The 21,750-nt window shown below is 39.6% G+C and overlaps 1 long non-coding RNA gene across 1 annotated transcript in view; it reads left to right on the top strand.

Moving 5' to 3' along the window:
* Window positions 1-21,750, top strand: part of LOC140956126 (uncharacterized) — a 58,377-nt gene that overhangs the window by 22,957 nt on the left and 13,670 nt on the right. The window lies entirely within an intron of this gene.

Below are 21,750 nucleotides of genomic sequence, written 5' to 3'. Positions count from 1 at the left end.
TGTCTCAGCTTTCCAACAAAAAAAGATGAGGTAATTTGGACTTCTAGAACTCAAGATATAGGCCTGACACAAATAGTGTCTGGGCTGTAGGACAACTTCGGACTTCTTCGTTGTTCCAACAATTTGGACTTCAAAACGGCCTTTTTAATTCTTGAAGGATGAGAAAATGGTCGAAAGATTGGTCAAGGAGGTTAAAAAATACAAAGATTGGATTTTTGGCAGTATATTCTTGAAGGATGAGAGCGCCCTGTTGAGAAGGAAAATTTGAAGTTTTGGGTTTGAAGGAGAAAAGCCCAAATTTGGATGTTTACGGACTTAATTGGATTTTATTTGAATTTATAGAGAGATTGGAGTGCAAGAAAAATTGATTTTTAAGTCTAATTTGGGCTTTAATCAGAAGAAAATTTAAGTTCTGATGGGCCCAAAATATTTTTTTTGGAATTTATTAGGCCCAAATCAGGGCTTAATTGCATAAATAGTATGTGAAGTTTAATGGCCAATTAGGGGCTTAATTGTGAAAAATCCAAAACCAGGGACCAATTTGGAAAACGCGGGTTTATTAATTATTGGAGTGTGTTGGGTGTCGTTGTCTATTGATTTGATCCAGTGGCGTAATTGAAGAAATTGGATAAGTTTATTTGATCAAGTTGAGGGCTTAATTGCATAAATCAGAGGCCAAGGACCAAGGTGAAAACAGCTTTATTTTGGGCAACTATGGGGGCGAGGACCGAAATTGGTTTTTTCGTAGGTTTTTGTTTGACGTTTTGCAATTGAAAGAATCAATAAGTAGATATTTATGTGAGGGCTGAGTTGAAATTTTGCGTTTTTCTGGCGCCATTGTTTTTAAATGAAAACGGCGCGTTTTCGTGCCGAAATACGACGCAGTTTCATACGACACAAAAAAAAAAGAAGAAGAAAGGACCAAACGGTGCCGTTTTGAACGGCACTGTTCCCCTTTCTTCTTCCTCCGGGCCTGATGCGACGTGCAGCAGCATGGACGAAACCTTTGTTTAATCAGCCGGTGCCCCTCTCGGGTGTTCCTCGCGTTTTTTTTTTTTTTTGCGCTGACAGAATCCGGAGCCCATACACCTCGGACGACGCGAAGCCAGGAGGGCCACTCCTTGATCAACCACGCTCGCCGACCGGTTCGCTGTGCTGCTCCCACGTTGCCCAGCTCAACGACACCACGTCGTTCTGCTCCCCACGCTGCCCATGCAGCCCCGTTCCCTTTGCTCGCCTATAAAAGAAAGGGGGAGACTGGAAGCACGGGGGAAAAAGGAGAAGAAGAAAAGGTGGGAGACCGAGACCAAGAGAGAGAGAGAGAAACTGAAGGAGAGAGAAACGACTTGAGCTAAAGGAATAAACACTTAAAACTAAAAAACATAAACACTGGGAGGAAGGGGAGACTGAAGCCGTGGGAAAGCTTAGAGGAAAGGAAGACCAAGCACGACCCGAGAGGCACCGAACTGTTGGGAACCATCGTTTTGAGCCGCCGACCTCCGCTGCAGCACCGTCAACCCGGATGTTCGACCAGCAGCATCATCTCCGTCGTGCCAGGTATTCTTCTTCCCCTTGCGTTTTCATTTTGTTTAGATTTGTTATCCTTCCTGCATGCAGAATCGTTCTCGGCATGCAGGAGGTAGGATTTATTTTGGGCCAGACGAGTCTGGCCCAGTCTAAAGAGATTTTTTGTGTTGGGCCGCGATCGGCCCAACCTCCTTTCGGGCCGAGATCGGCCCAGTCTTTTTTTGTTGGGCCGAGATCGGCCCAACCTCCTTGCGGGCCGAGATCGGCCCAGCCTTTTGTTGGGCCGGGATCGCCCAACCTCCTTGCGGGCCGGGATCGGCCCAATCTATTTCGAAGCTCACATGTTGGGCTCGATTCCAGCTAGGTTGGGTTTCGGCCCATTCATTTGGGCCGGCCCAACCCGAATTTTTATTATATATATATTATGAATTATAGTAATATTGTAATATATAGTGTGTGTATATTGTGTATATATATTTTTACTAAAAAACAATATTTCGAAAAATCTTAAAAAATATTGTTGATTTCCCTGAATATTTTTTGTCAAAATGGGTTAATGTTGGTTGTATTTTTATACTGTAAAGATACAAAACCAGTTTTAAAAAATACCGGTTTCGTAAAATATCAAAATTTTCCGAAGGTAAAAAATGTTTTTTGCTTTCAAAAAAATTTCTGAAAAAATTCCTAAAAATGTTGTTGATTTTTTCTGCATATTTTTATTAAAGTGGAATAATATTGGGTTGTATTTTTATACCGTAAGGATACAAGCTCAGTATTTAAGATACCCGATTTACGTCAAAGCAAAAAAAAAAAAGAATTAATAATAATAATATTTTCAAAAATTGTTTTTGTTTTAAAATATGGCTTAGTCTCTCCAAATATATATAGATATAAATATTATAACATCATATTTTTTTTTACACAACAAAGAAAATTTTCACAAAACAATATATGTATTAGCATGCATTTTGGCTTTAATAACCAGTTTATTCAAGCCATGAGAACTAGGCCAATATTTCAAAAATTCTAAAAAATCTTTTTGTTTTCTTTTTAGTATTTGGGATTACGAATTTATAGGTAAACGTATTCTTAAATATTATTATTTTGGGTATAGACGTTAGAACGGTTAAGATTTTACCCGATAAAGATAAAAGACCTTCTTACTGAGGAGGATTTTTCTTGAACCATAGACAGACCAACGACTAGAAGTACAATAACACCATAGTTTTTATCAGACAATAAAACAATGCAGCTACCTTAACCCAGTCCCCGGTAGGGCTGTAAAAAAACAGTCCGTTTGGGGTGTGCTATTGCCCATACCTTCCCTTTACGCAACCAGTCGTACCCAATCTGTGAGATCAGTTAGGGTTCCTAGTGACCAATATACTAGGTGGCGACTCCCATTCCATTTTTTACCAATAAAAAATAATATTTTCTCGTATCCCCATATATATATTACATTGTGGATTTAAAATGGAAAAAACTTAGTTTTTCGCCGCGACGCCGCATTACGTGCGACAACCCTCAAATTGAAATTTAAACCTTTTGCTGACAACCAGATGTCATCGTGTTCTTCACATTTTCACCAACGATTCTCAATAACCTCAAATTGAAATTTAAACCTTTTGTGACCAACCAGATGTCACTTTGTGTTCTTCACATTTACACCAACGGTTCTCAATAACCCTCAAATTGAAATTTAAACCTTTTGTGACCAACCAGATGTTACTTCCTGTTCTTCACATTTTCACCAACGATTCTCAATAACCCTCAAATTGAAATTTAAACCTTTTGTGACCAACTAGATGTCACTTCATGTTCTTCACATTTTCACGCTAGAAAAAAAAAAATCAAAACAAAAAATTTTTTCATCACTTCTAAAAACCTCTCTATAGGAATCACTTGAATTTCTTTAGAATGAGTTTGCTTTGAATCGATGTCAAAATGATTTCTATGTCTGGAATAACTTTGAAATTCCAAAAATTCTGCATGAAAACAACTCCTTGTCAAACCTTCCTTCACATAGCCTCATCCCCAAACCCAAATTGAATACTTGGGGCATGATCAAGCTAGGGGGCAATCAAAAACATCTGGTAGAGCTGGCTCCATGATTCCCTTTCTAAGAAATTATTGGGCAAAATTGGCAACCCTCGAGATTAAAGGGGTGGAGAACAAAGAAGTATGACGATATCAAGTCCTTCAAACTGGTTGCTGAATCCTCATCATTTAGATAGTGTGCTTTCTAGCCTTATCTACCTCCTTTTGAGTGCGCCTTAGAGCCTTCGACCACTTTAGGTAGTGTGTTTTCTAACCTTACCTCCTGTTGAGTGTGGCTTCGAGCCCTCACCTTTTAGGTAGTGCGTTTTCCAACCCTGCCTCCTTTTAAGTGCGCCTTAAGGCCTTCCACCACCTTAGGTAGTGTGTTTTCTAACCATACCTCCTTTTGAATGCGCTTTAGAGCCCCCGACCATCTTAGGTAGTGCGTTTTCCCAACCCTGCCCTCCTTTAAGTGCGCCTTAGGGCCATCCACCACCTTAGGTAGTGTGTTTTCTAACCATACCTCCTTTTGAATGCGCTTTAGAGCCCCCGACCATCTTAGGTAGTATGTTTTCCAACCCTGCCTCCTTTTAAGTGCGCCTCAGGGCCATCAACCACCTTACGTAGTGTGTTTTCTAACCTTGCCTCTTTTTAAGTGCACCTTAGGGCCATTAACCACCTTAGGTAGTGTGTTTTCTAACTCTACCTCCTTTTGAGATGCCTTTGAACCCTCACATTCTAGGTAGTGCGTTTTTCAACCTTACCTCCTTACCTCTTTTCGAGTGCACCTTTGAGCCCTCAATCACCTCATAGGTAGTGCGTTTTCCAAACCTTACCTCCTTTTAAGTTGCTTTAAGAGCCCTTAACCATCTTAGGTAGGTGTGTTTTCTGACCCTACCGTCCCTTTTTGAGTGCGCCTTAAGGCCATCGACCATATTTAGGTAGTGTGTTTTTTTCAAACCCTGCCTCCTTTTGAGTACGCTTTATGAGCCCTCAACCATTTTAGGTAGTGTGTTTTCTGACCCTACCTCCCCTTTTGAGTGCGCCTCAGAGCCATCAACACCTTAAGTAGTGCATTTTCCAACCCTATCTCCTTTTAAGTGCGCCTTAGGGCCATCAACCACCTTAGGTAGTGCGTTTTCTAACTATACCTCCTTTTAAGTGCGCTTTAGAGCCTTCGACCTTTTTAGGTAGTGGGTTTTCTAGCCCTACCTCTTTTTGAATGCTCCTTTGAGCCCTTACCTTTTAGGTAGTGCGTTTTCCAACCTTGCCTCCTTTTGAAAGCTCCTTCAAGCCCTAACCTCTTGGGTAGTGTGTTTTCCAACCCTGCCTCCTTTAGAGTGCGTCTTCGAGCCCTCACCCCTTGTGTAGTGTGTTTTCTAACCCTACCACCTTTTGAATGCTCCTTTGAGCCCTTACCTCTTAGGTAGTGCGTTTTCCAACCTTGCCTCCTTTTGAGAGCTCCTTCGAGCCCCAACCTCTTGGGTAGTGTGTTTTCCAACCCTGCCTCCTTTAGAGTGCACCTTGGAGCACTCACCTCTTAGGTAGTGTGTTTTTCGAACCCTATCTCTTTTCGAGTGCGCTCTTCAGCCCTCGTTCCCCATCGAGTCCTATCATGTCGTCCCTTTCAGACATTTTGCCTTTTCGCCCGGGTAGGTCACCCATTATAATTAGACCGCTTTCAAAACTCTTTTTGTCTTCCATTTGGGCCGGTTGCCCATAACAATGAAATCATTTTGAGAAATCCTTGCATTTCTACCCACCTTTAAACTTTTTCCATTTGGGCCGGTTGCCCATAACAATGAAACCATTTTGAGAAATCTTTGCATTTCTCACCACCTCCAAAAATTTTCACCATTTTGAGAAATCTTTGCATTTCTCACCACTTTGAAAAATCTCTGCATTTTTCACCTCTTTGAAAAATCTTTGTATTTTTCAAAACCTTTCCATCTTGGGCCGGTTGCCCATTACAACAAAACTACTTTGAAAAATCTCTGTATTTTTCACCATTTTGAGAAATCTTCGCATTTCTCACCACTTTGAAAAATCTCTGCATTTTTCACCTCTTTGAAAAAATCTTTGTATTTTTCAAAACCTTTCATCTGGGTAGGTTGCCCATTACAACAAGACCACCTTGAAAAATCTTCTTATTTTTCACCACCTTGAAAACTCTTTTCGTTTTCCATCTTGGGCCGGTTTCCCATTACAACAAGACCACTTTGAAAAATCTCTGCATTTTTCACCATTTTGAGAAATCTTCGCATTTTTCACCTCTTTGAAAAATCTTTGTATTTTTCAAAACCTTTCATCTGGGCAGGTTGCCCGTTACAACAAGACCACCTTGAAAAATCTTTCCGTTTTTCATCTTGGGCCGGTTGCCCATTACAACGAAACCACTTTGAAAAATCTTTGTATTTTCACCACTTTGAAAAATCTCTGTATTTTTCACCTCTTTGAAAAATCTCTGCCGGCCTTCTTCTTCCAGCCAGGACCAGTGCACGCCGCCGGCCTCGCCGCCTCCAGTCACACTGCGCACCACCAACCAGGCTGCCGACTCTCTCCACGCCAGGTAACTCTCTCCTCCCTGCTCCACATTTTCTTCTTTGTTCTTCGTAGCCGCTGCATGCAGAATTCATTTCTGCATGCAGTGGCTAATTAATTAGTCACTTGCTTGGGCTGGGCTAGTTCTGGACCAGCCCCTAAAAAAAAAATTCAATTTTTTTTTTTAAATCATTTCAAAAAATTTTGTAATTGTTTAAAATATTTTTTTCTCCAAGTTTGCTTAATATTGGGTTGTATACTTACATTGTAAGATACAAGTCCAATATTAAAATACCGGTTTTCTCCGAAATATTTTAGAAGAAAAAAACAAAAAATATTTTATTGCATACGGCCAAGTCCTAAAGAATTTTCCAAGCATGTTTTCACAAAAATTGCATCTTTCTCACGTTTTAAAAATCCAAAAATGGATATCATAACTAGTTTACGATCATCTATTAGGGTTTGGCCAAAATATCAAAAACCTTTTTCCAACCTTTTTTTTTCTAGAATCCGGATGTAGACTTTAATATTTATGGGGTGTAAAATTACACGATAAGGTACATCCTCAGGTATTAAAGATACAAGGTGTAAATAAAAGCAATTTTAAAATTCAGACTTTAGAATGGTTAGGATTTAACCGAATAAGGTAGAGACTCCCTCATGAGGGGAGATCTGCCTTGAACCTTAGAAAAGACCAGCGAATAGAAACTCGACCTAGAAAAACAATCAAACAATAATGCAGCTTACCTTAGGTAGGGTGCACTGGGGGTGATGCGTCTTCCCCTTGCACAACCAGTCCCTTACTCAGACTCTCGCAGACCTTATGTTCCTAGTGACTGTTGTAACCCATTTTTGGGTCCCCACAAAAAATAAAATAAATAGCCAAAAGAGGCATGAAGCGCCCAAAAAATGGTCAGAAAAATTAGTCAAGGAGGTAAAAAATACAAAGATGGATTTTTTACAATATATTCTTGAGTGATGAGAGCCCTGGTGGATAAGAAAATTTGATTTTTGAGGAGAAAAGTCTAAATTTGAAAGTTTATGGACTTCATTGGATTTTTAATTGAATTTATAGAGGATTGGAGTGCAAGAAAAATTGATTTTTAAGTCAATTTGGGCTTTAATTAGAAGAAATTTAAGTTATGGGGTCAAAATATATTTTTTAGGAATTTATTAGGTCAAATCAGGGGCTTAATTGCATAAATATTGAAGTTTAATGGCCAATTAGGGGCTTAATTGTGAAAATCCGAAACCAGGGAAAAATTTGGAAAAGGCGCGAAGATAGAGGGGGTTGTATTGAATTGATTCAGGGGCCTAATTGAAGAAATTGAAAGTTTATTGATCAATTGAGGGCTCAATTACATAAATTAGAGGCCAAGGACTAAAGTGAAAAACGCGGCCAACAAGATGGGCGGAGACGGAAATTGAAAGGGATGCAATTGAAATATACAAAAGATAATTGAGGGCTGATTTGGAAGTTGACGTGCTGGCGCCATTTAAATGAAACGACGCGTTTTGTCCAAAACGACGCCGTTTCATGAAAAAAAAAAAGAAGAGAAGAAGGACATAACGGTGTCGTTTTGAACGACACTGTTTCCCTTTCTTCCTCCCCTGGACGTGCAGCAGGGGAAGAAGAAAAGCTTTTGTTTTTTTCTCTTTAACTCTTCCTGCCTCTCTCTCCCCGCGTGCTCTGCCAAAACTCGACGCCCCACGCTCTTTGATGACGAGAAACCAGGGAAGCCGCGCCTTGCCAGTCGCACCCACTGGCCAACCGACCGGCGCTGCCCTGCCCCATGCACAGCCATAATGGAGCCCCGCTCCCTTGCCCCCTATAAATAGCGACTTAACGCCAGCACGCGGGAGGGGGAACGAACGGAAGGAACCGAGAGGACGAACGATAAGAGGAACCGAGGGAGAGAGAGGAACCAAGAGAGAGAAGGATCGAGAGAGAGGGAAGAGAAGGAATAAACCGAAAACAAAAAAAGGGGGTAAACCGAAACAGAGAGAAACAACCGAACAAGAGAGAACCATTGAAAACAAAAAAAAACAGAGGATAGGGGAAGAGGAAGAAATCTATCTCTCTCCGCCGTTTGAACCGCAGCGCCGCTTGGAGCCGCCGACCGTGAGCCAAGACACCGCCACCGGCCTCCACCGCAGCACCACCAGCGAGGTAGTCCGACCAGCAGCACCGCCTCCTCCGTGTCGGGTACGCTTTCTTCCGCCTGCGTTTTTTTTCTTTCATTGTTTGAGTTTTCCTCCTACATGCCGAATCGTTCTGCATGCAGGAGGCGAGGGGGGGGAAATAATTCCCCCCACCCCATTCAGTTCACGTTACTGGGCCAGGCTGATGCTGGCCCAGCGTTGTTTTTTTCCTTCTCTGGGCCAAACGGGTTCTGGCCCAGAAATATTTTTGGGTGGGCCAGAATGGTTCTGGCCTAGCCCTGCGGCTTGGGCCGGGTCTAGCCCAGACAAAGATAGGAGAGTTGTTGGGCCGAGATCGGCCCAATCCCTTTTGGGCCGAGTCCGACCCAAACTTTTTTGGGGCTGAGTCCGGCCCACGTAATATTTTATATTATTTATTATATTGTTTTGTATTATATATATATGGATATATATCAAAAAAAATAAAAAAACAATATTCTGAAAAATCTTGAAAATATTGTTGATTTTCCTGCATATTTTTATCAAAATGACTTAATATTGGTTTGTATTTTTATACCGTAAAGATATGAATCCAGTATTAAAATACCCGTTTTTCGTCAAGAAAAAAGTTTATAAAAAAAAAAATGTTTTGTTTTCATGCATACGGCCTAGTCTCTCCAATATATAATATATATATATATATATTATAACATCATATTTTCACACAACAAAGGAAATTTCAAAACAATATATGTATTAGCATGCATTTTGGCTTTAATAACCAGTTTATTCAAGCCATGAGAACTAGGCCAATATTTCAAAAATTCTAAAAAATTCTTTTTGTCATCTTGTAGTATTTGGGATTACGAATTTATACGTAAAACGTATTCCTAATATTAAAAATAAAGTTTTTGTATAGACGTTAGAACGGTTAGGATTTTACCCGATGAGATAAAGACCTCCTTACCGAGGAGGATTTTTCTTGAACCATGGACAGACCAACAACTAGAAACACAATAACACCTTAGTTTTTTATCAAACAATCAAACAATGCAGCTTACCTTAGGTAAGGCGTATTTGGGGTGCTAATACCTTCCCTTTACGCAACCAGTCCCCGTACCCGATCTCTGAGACCAGTTAGGGTTCCTAGTGACCAAAATACTAGGTGGCGACTCCCATTCCATTTTTTACCAATCAAAGACAAGAATTTCTTGTCTCCCTACATTTTCCACATAGAAATAGATTTATATTTTTAGATTTAAAATGGAAACTATAATATGATTTCGTCGCGACGCCGCACACGTGCGATAGTGACCATAATACTAGGTGGCGACTCCAACGAACCAAACAAAAATGGAAAATAAACAGAAAAATCGCCAGCCGATGCCGCGCGGGATTTTCCGACGTGCGACAGGGGTTATGGTTGTGTTTCCAGCAACATCCTTCAAGAATGCTCGATTGGGGAGGAGCTTAGGCCTATTGTAGGTAGATCACTTAATTGCTTGCCAAGTATGCTATAATGTGTATCGCACCTGACATCGCGACAGCTTTAAAAAAAATTCAATGGAAAAAATAAATTTGGACATCTTGTTCTTCGATGAGAAAATGTGTTATTTAAATAGTCTCCACCTAATATTATGATCACTAGAAACCCTAATTGGTTAACAAAGATTTTATGGTATGGGACTAGTTAAATAAAAAGAAAGATATTATCACTCCTTTAACGTTCTGCCTGAGGTAGGCTGCATTGCTGATTTTGTCTTAAATTACTAATAGTTTGTTGGTTTATGCTATGCTGGTTTGCTTGTAATATTTCTGACTCTGATGTCAATGAACATTCAACCACGGATACTTCCAACTCTGACTCTGAGTTGCAGGATTGATGTCGAGAGTTCAAGATCAAAGTGTTCATATATTATTATCTTACTTAATTTTTCAGTAAAACAATTTTCAGGTTATTTCCCAGCAATCATCTCCTCCATGCCCTTTCATAAAAATATTTGTACATATGATAAATCTCTATGCTGATCCAACAAAATCGGTTGACGAAATCATCAATAATTAGTTTCTAACAGTGAATTAATCGAAGTGATTCTCAGTTACAGCAGAGTTACATTCCGCAATATAACATAATACTGAAAGAGATAAGAGAGTGTTAGAGAATAATATAAATCATATCTTGGAGCCTCACCTAACAGCTTAAGCTTTTGGGTTGAATTGGTTCTTTGACATGGTATCAGAGCTTTAATGACCAAGCGGTCACGAGTTCGAATCTCACCATCCCTATTTATTTGATAAAATTAAGCACAAGGTAATGTGGGCCTGTGCAAGTTTCAAGCCCAAAGGGCTTTCACTTGAGGGGTGTGTTAGAAAATAATATAAATCATATCTTGGAGCCTCACCTAATAGCTTAAGCTTTTGGGTTGAATTGGTTCTTTGACAGAGAGATAGAGTTACCTACCATCTTCACTTTCCCTTCACTGATGTTCTCTTATCAGTTCATCAATTTTCTGCTTTTAAGTCAACCTTAGAAGTCTCTGTGGTATCGGCCATTTCCGTGTTAGGACCATTTTGTTTTTTTGTTTTTTTCTTCAAATTGAGGTTATAAAATAATTAAAAATATATATTTATATTAATATTGAGGATTTTTAATTTAAATATTATAAATTTAACTACTATTATTACATCAAGAAATAAATAATATTGATATCAAATATTGTTTATTGTTCGATCAAATTCTGCAAATGTTACGTCATCAAGCGATTTCTTTCTAATTTTTTGAATAAAACACAATTAAAAATTAAATAAAAATTAAATTTTTTTTTAACTAGGTCGGACCCGGCAAGAACAAAATTAGAATTGCAATTAAATTCTACAAATACTATATTATTAAGCAATCTCCTTCAAAATTTTCAAATAAAACACAATAAAAAAAAGAACATACAGAAATACAAAAGAGGAAAGGCACCACAAAGTTTATGAATCACTAGAAAAGTAGGACCAAAAAATAGCACACCGACCACTTTTCTTTTCTTTGCATGTTGATGATGATGACACCAAGCATTCAATATTCGCAAGTGGTTGAAGGAAACTCGACTGTGGTATCTCTTTAGTTGTTTTTTTTAATTATCAGTACGGAACCAAAACACAACAAGAAGCATGAAAAAATTGCTTCATCACAACCTATGATTCAACCTTATTTTTAATAGGTCCCATAAGCCAAACCACAGTTACTATTTATAACCAAACACTAGTTTTATTAAGTTAAAAAAAAAAAAACAGTAGCTACAGCTTAGCCAAACGTGTGTTTGGTATTGTGTTTTGGAAGTGTTTTTTTAAAAAATTTAAATTATTTTTTTTTATTTCAAATTAATATATTTTTTTATGTTTTCAGATCATTTTTGATATACTTGTTGCTACCCAATTTTTTGACACCATGTTTTGATATATTTTCAAAAAAAATCCAAAAATAGAGAAAAACAATGAAAATCCAAAAAAAATATGTTTTTTAATATATTTTCGTCATTTTAGCATTTTCAACGTAGTTTAAAAAGAATTTAAATTGTTAAAAGATTTTTCAAACGAGTTCGACTTTTCACGCGTAATTTTTAAAATCGTTGATTTTCCGCATTTTAGTTGACGTTGATATTGCTCGTTTTCAAAAAATACAAAAAATAAGAAAAAATCAAAATTTACAAAAAGAAGGAAGTTGAGGGACCAAGTTGAAAAACCTAGCAAAAGTTTTCCTATAAATACCATGCTAAACTGATTTTTAAAGAGGGGGGGCAATTTTGAAATAACAAGAAAATACAAAAAAAACAACCTAACCCAAAACCTATCTCTACCAAGCCTGCCGCCCCCCTCCCTTTGAATTTTTTTTCCCGAGCCTTCTTCTCCTGAAGCCAAAACGCAGCCGCCCCCACCTTTTTGCATTTTTTGAACACCGGCCAAACAGCCCCCCCCAAACCCCCCGGTTTGATTTTTTTTTCCTTCTCCCTCTGGACAGCCATCAACCACACGGCCCTCACCTTCACTTTCCCTCATTTCAACCCCTTCCTCTCCTGCTTTGTGACCCAAAGCCAGCCGGACGATCGGACTTCCAGCCCCTTCAACAGCAGCCATCGTCTCCCAGCTTCTTCCCCCGAAAGCTTTCCCTCTTCTTCTCCTTCGGTTTCAGCAGCGACAGCCTCCAAAGAAGCCAGCCACCGCCTCCAGTAGCGCCGCCCGAAGCAGAGGGGAAGAAGATGAAGCCCAGCGCCTGCCGCGGCGCAACCCACTAGTCGCCTCACCATCTTCACCAGCAGCCGTAGCAGCTCCATCCACGACAGATCTTCCTTCCCCTTCGGAACAGAACCGTCGCCGGAAAAGAAGAAAGGAACCACAGACAGAAAACAAAAAAATTAAAAGCAGATCTGAGTAAAAAACTAAAATCAATTGCTTGCTGTGTGTTGAGGTTTGCTGTGCAGGTGACCGCCGGCGAAGAAAGGATGAGTGGAAGAAGCCGATCCCCCCTGTTGCTGCGTTTTCTCGTGGAGGCGCGTGAACCCACGCGCCGCCAGTGGCGGTGGCGCGTGGGAAGACGCGCCGCCACTGATTCTCTGCGCCAGAAGCTCCCAACACTATTCCCGTGCACTGTTCCTGCATTTTCTAGAGATGTTTTAGGACTGTTTTTGTAATTTAAAATTGTTTGATTTTTTTTTATTTAGTTTTGAATTCTTTTTTATTTGTATTTTGGTAATGGTATGTACAAAAGGAAAAGAAAGAGAAAATAATAATAAAAAAGGGGTTGTGTGTGTTGGTGTATTTTTATTTATTTATTTTGTATTTGTATAGGGATGTAAAAGAAAAGAAAAGAAAAGAAAAAAGAAAAAAAGAAAAGAAAAGAAACAAAAATAATACAGTAAAAGTGAATGTGGGTGTCTGTATTTGTTTTTATTTTTTCAAATATATTTCTTAATGATAAAATTGCAGATATTAAAGAAGAATTTAATATTTTGATTGGATCACGGTTAAGAATTATTAACTTATACGTAAGTGATATTTCTAATTTCCGATGAAAAGACAATTATTAAAACTTCTTTAGCACGTCAAAAATCACGAAGCAGCTTACCTCAGGTAGGGTGCGTTAGGGGTGCTAATACCTTCCCTAACCACAACCAGTTCCTTACCCGCGAATCTCTAACAAGACCAGTACATCCGGTTTCCTAGTAGCCCGCAATCAATTACTAGGTGGCGACTCCAACGAACCAAATTCAAACATTACGCAACGAGGCTTAAATCGCCAGCCGATGCCGCGCGCTGATTTGTTTTTGGGGTGCGACAGAATGGCGACTCCACTGGGGAAGGTATTTTTTCGATTATTGGACTAAGCTTTGTGTATTTGATGTGTTTAAGTTTTTGCATTTTTATCTTTTTGGTTAATATTTATTTCCATGCATTTTATAGAATTGTCTCATGCATCACTTGTATTTATTTTTAAAAGCACACACAAGCTTCTAGGTTAGGTGGGGAACTAGCGATCTGCCCTAAGACTATTGGTCAGGGTTCAGATGCGTGAAACACCCAACTCATATCTGAGTGCCTGCTTGGTAATGGTGGATATACGTGCCTTAACCATTCTTTGCAACGCCCCCATACTGTCTTTACGAAGAACGTCACTGGGCAGATATGAGACCCTTTTGAGACCAGATAGAAAACCTACCCATGTTCACATAATGAATAGAACCTGTCCTTAGGTTGTATGTACTATCATTATTTGCATAAGAGCAAACCCTTCTTGAAGCATCTTGAACTCAAGACTTGTGGGTGACACATTGGCCGTTACTCCGAAAATTTTCATTGTAGAGTTTGGACAACAATCACGATTCTTGTCCATCATAAAAGAGTTACGACCATATTGTCACCTCTCGAAGGGCAAGTTCATCATATAGATTACATGTTCATACATTTATCATGCATGTACCGGGTTGAAAGGAAGGTCCCACGCGCAAGCTGTGCTGCACGTGATTGAAGAAAGATGAGGGAAGTGAAGAAAGGTGTCAAATTAGGGCTCATTATCAGATTAAGGTTGAGAGCATCAAAGGTGAAACAACTAGACTCAGATCTGCTCGAACAAGTGTTGAGCATCAAATGGAAAAAGAATGTCTGCACAGTCTTCTGTGGGAACACTGTTTGTTCACATTCAATTGAAGCTGTACCTCTCATTTTCAATCATGAATAACAACAACAATGCCTTCACTCATCAACTAATGACAACTCTGATTCTTGTTCAGTTGCACTGTTACAATTCTGATTCTTGTTTAGTTGCACTGTTACAATTTTGATTCTTGTCCAGTTGCACTGTTATAACTCTGATTCTTGTCCAGTTGCACTGTTAAGTGTTCATCGCCTCCACGTCATCTAATGGAACCAAACAACTACCGGTCTCCTGTACATGGCGCATTAGTCTTCTTGGAAGCTGCCCTAATTATGAGCTTAATTCCATTTCAGCAGCACAAGATGTTGGTCTGAAAAACCATGATTAGACACTAAATTTCTACATGTGGCACGAGCAAAACTTTGTAGTAGACAGAGGAGTCAAGCCTCGTCTGAAAATATGAGTAGTCGTCAAACTTCAACGTGGCAGAGCTCTCTTTACAAAAATCTGTTGATGATGCTGCAAGTTGAGAGTGCAAGAGGGGATTTACTAATTGCATATGCTACAAATATTTCTCTCATCGATTTCAACGTGAAGAAACTGTAGCAGGTTGAAGAGCCAGACTTGGTTTGAAAAAACAGGAGCAGACATCAAAATTCAACGTAGCAGAGATCTCTCGACATGAATCTGTTTGTGGATTCGCAAGTGGGAAATCCAAGAAGGAATACAGTAGTTTCAGATCATCTATGATTTTCCTCCAACGGTGTCAGTATTACAACGCAAAAGTAGAGAGAAGAGACATGCCTAGACTGAAAAACATGAAGAAGACTGAAACTTCAACAGAGCAGAACTCCATCTATTGGTGCTTGTTTGTTGCACCGTTTGAAAGGAATCAAAGAAGAAATAGCGGAGATTCATGTTCATCGTTTTCTCCCATAGAAGAGATACGGCATGATTCCACGTGTTGGTAGGGGAGATACTACAAGTTTTTGGGCGCTGCCAAGATTACCAAGCTGTTAGAAAGTTTTGTAACAATCCTCAACCAACCCTAGCAACATTGGAAGTTTGAAATAATGTTATGAGGATTTGCCGAAGAATTGAACAAGCTATGAAGAGAGAAAGATTGAAGGATCTGCCATGGATTCTAGAACAATGAGGAGAGGTAAATCATGGAGATGACTTTGACGGTGTGAACCCTTAATTATGTGGTATAGCCAGGTCTCACGGTAGCATCAATTGCCCAAATATCTTTGCCAAGATGGGACATTCCTCTGCCGTTTAAGTTGTCGACCAGCATCCGCAAGATTCCAGAATTTTGCTTGACTCCGACAAATTCCCATGCAACCACCAATTTCTCAGTGGTATAATCCAGATAAGAGATGTGATGTCATGGTGGGGTCCTCAACCATTTCAAGTGAACAGTTTCAGGAATTGTAAGAATGGAGTCTGAAAGTTGGTGAGCAAGAGACAGGTGGAGTCGTTGAAGAAGGGTGTCACTGGCTATATTGTTCCCCGAACAACTTCAGAATCACATGTGATCGAAAATGCTTTGCTAACACAGATATTGCCAGAAAAGCTGATTCGAGAATGGTGATGAACAGTCAATCATATTGTTATGGAATTCTGCATTTTGTTTTGGGATCACATCTCATCCTTCAACGAAACATGCCTTGCTTTTGTCTCTTTGTTGTTTTGAAATCAACAGATGTTTAGCATTTTATTCTGACAAAATATTTTGATCAAACTCCAACATGCGATAAAGGTTAATCAATCCGGAAGATTAGAAGTGTTTTGATTACAGAAATGACTCTATGCTTGAAAATGACATGGGGTGACCAAACAATTTTGAACTCATACCTTTTGAAACTGAACCACACATCATATAACTAAGTTTTAGCAGTATGCATAATGACATGTAGTGGATTCAATAGCTATGGACTCGTGAATCATGATTCTTACAAGTCCCAATCATTACACTAGATGAGGTCAAAATTTATCGGTTCTAACCGACCTTGCTTGAAATGAGAAAAGGCCATCTTTGATATCCCTTCACTTTCTAAAGATTATATCCCTTGCAGTCCCATTTTGAGCCTGGTAAAATATTTTCTTTCAAAAAAGAAACCCTGACTAGGATCACCCCCCACATTGGGGGCAAAGGAGAGATATTTTGGAGACATTGATATAATTAATGGATAAAGCGGAAGGCTTAGAACAAAGGTCCAATGATTGAGAGAAAGCTAAAAGAAAACACATAGACATGGGGGCATATCAGAAAATTTTGAGGAAGGCTATGGAAAAAAAAGAGAATGAAAAAAAAAAAAAAAAGGGAAGTTGAAATTGCCCTCACTTAAAGACAAGTCAAAGATAAAGGAAGGAGAACGCCTATCAAGTCTATGAAGAGCAAAAGAAATGTCAATCGAGGAAAGGCACAACAAAAGTCAATACCAGAAAAAGACTAAGCTATAAGCGTTGACTTTTGGTATCCATTATAAAACCTACGATGTTATCAGATGATTTAGATTAGTTATTCATCAAAGAAAAAGTTGGATTGAGATTATGACCTATGTTAAGAGAATTCTATTTGAAGATTAACAAGGTTATATGTCACTCTCTTTACAATGACAACAAGAGAAAGAGAATCGATGAATAGTTAATGTTGGTCCTAGGTCGTTGAAACCCTCAAACACCTTTTGAGCCTTTGAAATTCCTTTCTTTCATAGCCACGAACCATAGCCTGCATTACGTGCTTTTAAAAGCCCTTTTTAATCAAGCAAGCAATTTGAACCGATAAATGGCGCTCTCAAAACTTGAAAAGCTTTTCCATAAGGGTCGTGACTTCATGAATTAAGCTATTGGTTATTATGCATGCTGATAAAACAAGTTATAAGAAGAGAAACAACCTTTCTTGATAAAGCCTGAGTTTTGACTTGAGCATTTTGTTTTTGAAATTCAAAAAAAATAATAAGGTCACCTCATCATAGACTATCAAATGATATACCCAATATTAAGGATTCAAATTGATACAAAGAACCATGGAAAAAGCCATTTTTAATCCTACATTGGGTCAATTTCTGTTTTCAAAATGCATGACAATCAAAGGACTATATATTTCGAATAACGTGTGTTGGGTCTTTGATCAAAAAGCTTGATTTTCAAAAGATTTTCAAAAAGGACATCTCTGATTTCATTTCAACAAACTAGACTTTGAATAGACATGATCTTTGAAATATGAGAGTTGATTCCAGAACAAGGAAGATTATCAAACACAAAAGAACATTGATTGAGTATGCAAAATCATGGATAGAAATGACATTGACATTGAAGTCCTCGACACTCCTTGAAAAGTTGAGCAGCTGGGGGCAATACAGTAGACCTTGAAAAGAAAAAACAAGCAGTGCTCAGATCAGCTATGAGGCAATGATTAAATGATGAATCAGTGAACTGAAGACAATGATGTTCAAAGAAAGATAATCAATGAACGAGCACATTCAGATCATGCCGGGGGCATTGTCATTCCAAAATGGCCCATGCTCCAGTGAACCCTGGCGGCAATGGAGAACCAAGGATGTACTTGAAGGACACTTTCATATCATCATCTTTTGAAACATGGCTAGCAATCGATGAAGATACACAGATGAATGTAATTGAATGGTGAAAAGATGCACACCACCAAGACTGACTTTGGAACAATGCTGCACTTAAAGGACAATCTCATATTGTCATTCTTTGAAACATGGTTATAGATAGATGTTATCACACAACTGCACTGAATGAATGTCGGAAAGGAACCCACCTCGAAGACTGATTGTGGGACAACTTGTTCTGAAGCCAGATGAGCGCTTCACCGCATGAGTATGAGTGATAAAAGCAGCATCATTGATGAGGCTGAGACATTTCTTTTCACAATCTGATTAGAAGAGTTGAAAGGAATCTATGAGAAGAGCACTGAGCATACAACCATGAGCCTTTGTACTACAAGCTATGAGATGCATGTCTAGATGACTGATTGAGTTCCAAGGAGGCTGATGATAACATGTACTTGAAGAGTACTATTTCAACTAGAGGCAAGTTCATGACTGATTAACAATCTTGATGTGTATTGGCATGATGCACACAATCAATCAGAGGATAATTCTCAGAAGAAGCCAGGAGAGAAAATCCTTCATGATGAATCAAGCAGTACCACACTTGGGGGCAGGGTCAAGCTTGATGAACGATGCAAGCAGTAATTGTCGAAGACAGCCCGGGATGGGCACTACATTTACAGTTGAGTGGATGGCTAGCACATGAATGAGCTAATGCATCGGAAGAACAAAGAAAGCTTTGGGATGCAAACAAGGGCACCCTATGACGATGGAGCATCAAAGAGGGGGGACCTATATTTCAAATCAGGTAAGGATGCATGCATATCATCTAACCTCCAAAAAAAAAAAAAAAAAAAACACACCATTTGCACATATTTTTCAATTGTCACAGGAAAATCCCAAAGAAATGAAGAGATCAACCTTGCAATCGGGAAGCCTCGAGTTTTCAACTCTTGCAGTCAGGAAACACCGAGTTTTTCAAACCCTACGATCGGGAATTATCAGGAAGCACCAAGTTTTCCAGCCCTTCTTCTATCATCCCTTCAGGACTTCGCTAGGTAAGTCCTATTTTTCACACTTGTCATATCACATTTTTTCCATCTGGGTAGGTCGCCCATCATAATAAGACCGTTTTTCACATTTTTTCCATCCGGGTAGGTCGCCCATCACAACGAGACCACTTCATCATATTTTTTTCCATCTGGGTAGGTCACCCATTACAATGAGACCACACTTCATATTTTTTCCATTTCTGGGTAGGTCACCCATTACAATGAGACCGCACTTCACATCATTTTTTTTGGGTAGGTCACCCATACAATGAGACCATCATATTTCTGGGGTTCGTCACCCATACAATGAGACCATCATTTTTCTGGGGTTCATCACCCATACAATGAGACCATCATATTTCTAGGGTTCGTCACCCATACAATGAGACCATCACTTTTCTGGGGTTCGTCACCCATACAATGAGACCATCATTTTTTTCTGGGGTTTGTCACCCATACAATGAGACCATTTTTTTACACATTCTTTCGTTTTGGTTAAATGAGATCGCCAGATGGGATCTCATGTAGCTTTGGTTAAAGGGAATCGCCAGATGGGATTTCAGGTTAACCGAGTTACACATATTTTCGTTCCAGTTGAATGAGGTCGCCAGATGGGATCTCAGGTAGCTTCGGTTAAAGGGAATCGCCAGATGGGATTTCAGGTTAACCGAGTTACACACAGTTTAGTTCCAGTCGAATGAGGTCGCCAGATGGGATCTCATGTAGCTTTGGTTAAAGGGAATCGCCAGATGGGATTTCAGGTTAATCGAGTTATGCATATTTCGTTCCAGTTGAATGAGGTCGCCAGATGGGATCTCATGTAGCTTTGGTTAAAGGGAATCGCCAGATGGGATTTCAGGTTAATCAAGTTACGCATATTTCATTCCAGTTGAATGAGGTCGCCAGATGGGATCTCATGTAGCTTTGGTTAAAGGGAATCACCAGATGGGATTTCAGGTTAACCGAGTTACGCATATTTCGTTCCAATTGAATGAGGTCGCCAGATGGGATCTCATGTAGCTTTGGTTAAAGGGAATCGCCAGATGGGATTTCAGGTTAACCGAGTTACACAATATTTTCGTTCCAGTTGAATGAGGTTGCCAGATGGGATCTCAGGTAAACCCAATGTGTGGGCAGGTCGCTCGTGAAAATAGACTATTAGGAGAGTGTGGGTCGGTCGCCCGTGAAAATAGACTAGAGTGAGTATGCGTGGGCAGGTCGCCCATGAAAATAGATCAGTGTGAGTGTGTGGGCAGGTCGCCCAAGATAATGAAATCGTTTTCCTTTTGTTTTCTTTACAAAGCTTACTATGCAAAAATTTGAGGATTTTCGTTTCGTAAGCATTGTAAAGAGGGGGCATCTGTTGCTACCCAATTTTTGACCCATGTTTTGATATATTTTCAAAAAAATCCAAAAATAGAGAAAAACAATGAAAATCCAAAAAAATATGTTTTTTAATATATTTTCGTCATTTTAGCATTTTCAACGTAGTTTAAAAAGAATTTAAATTGTTAAAAGATTTTTCAAACGCGTTCGACTTTTCACGCGTAATTTTTAAAATCGTTGATTTTCTGCATTTTAGTTGACGTTGATATTGCTCGTTTTCAAAAAATACAAAAAATAAGAAAAATCAAAATTTACAAAAAGAAGGAAGTTGAGGGACCAAGTTGAAAAACCTAGCAAAAGTTTTCCTATAAATACCATGCTAAACTGATTTTTAAAGAGGGGGGGCATTTTTGAAATAACAAGAAAATACAAAAAAAACAACCTAACCATAAACCTATCTCTACCAAGCCTGCCGCCCCCCTCCCTTTGAATTTTTTTTCCCGAGCCTTCTTCTCCTGAAGCCAAAACGCAGCCGCCCCCACCTTTTTGCATTTTTTGAACACCGGCCAAACAGCCCCCCCCAAACCCCCCGGTTTGATTTTTTTTTCCTTCTCCCTCTGGACAGCCATCAACCACACGGCCCTCACCTTCACTTTCCCCCATTTCAGCCCCTTCCTCTCCTGCTTTGTGACCCAAAGCCAGCCGGACGATCGGACTTCCAGCCCCTTCAACAGCAGCCATCGTCTCCCAGCTTCTTCCCCCGAAAGCTTTCCCTCTTCTTCTCCTTCGGTTTCAGCAGCGACAGCCTCCAAAGAAGCCAGCCACCGCCTCCAGTAGCGCCGCCCGAAGCAGAGGGGAAGAAGATGAAGCCCAGCGCCTGCCGCGGCGCAACCCACTAGTCGCCTCACCATCTTCACCAGCAGCCGTAGCAGCTCCATCCACGACAGATCTTCCTTCCCCTTCACAGAACCGTCGTCGGAGAAGAAGAAAGGAACCACGGACAGAAAACAAAAAAATTAAAAGCAGATTTGAGTAAAAAACAGCAATTGATTTGTCGTGGATGAGTGGAAGAAGTCGATCCCCCCTGTTGCTGCGTTTTCTCGTGGAGGTGCGTGAACCCACGCGCCGCCAGTGGCGGTGGCGCGTGGGAAGACGCGCCGCCACTGATTCTCTGCGCCAGAAGCTCCCAACACTGTTCCCGTGCACTGTTCCTGCATTTTCTAGAGATGTTTTAGGACTGTTTTTGTAATTTAAAATTGTTTAATTTTTTTTTATTTAGTTTTGAATTCTTTTTTATTTGTATTTTGGTAATGGTATGTACAAAGGAAAAGAAAGAGAAAATAATAATAAAAAAGGGGTTGTGTGTGTTGGTGTATTTTTATTTATTTATTTTGTATTTGTATAG

This window comes from Populus alba, chromosome 11 (genome assembly GCF_005239225.2).
Source record: "Populus alba chromosome 11, ASM523922v2, whole genome shotgun sequence".
Taxonomy (NCBI): Eukaryota; Viridiplantae; Streptophyta; class Magnoliopsida; order Malpighiales; family Salicaceae; genus Populus; species Populus alba.
Note: the sequence above shows the minus strand (reverse complement) of the source record. Positions and strands in the feature narration are given on the sequence as shown.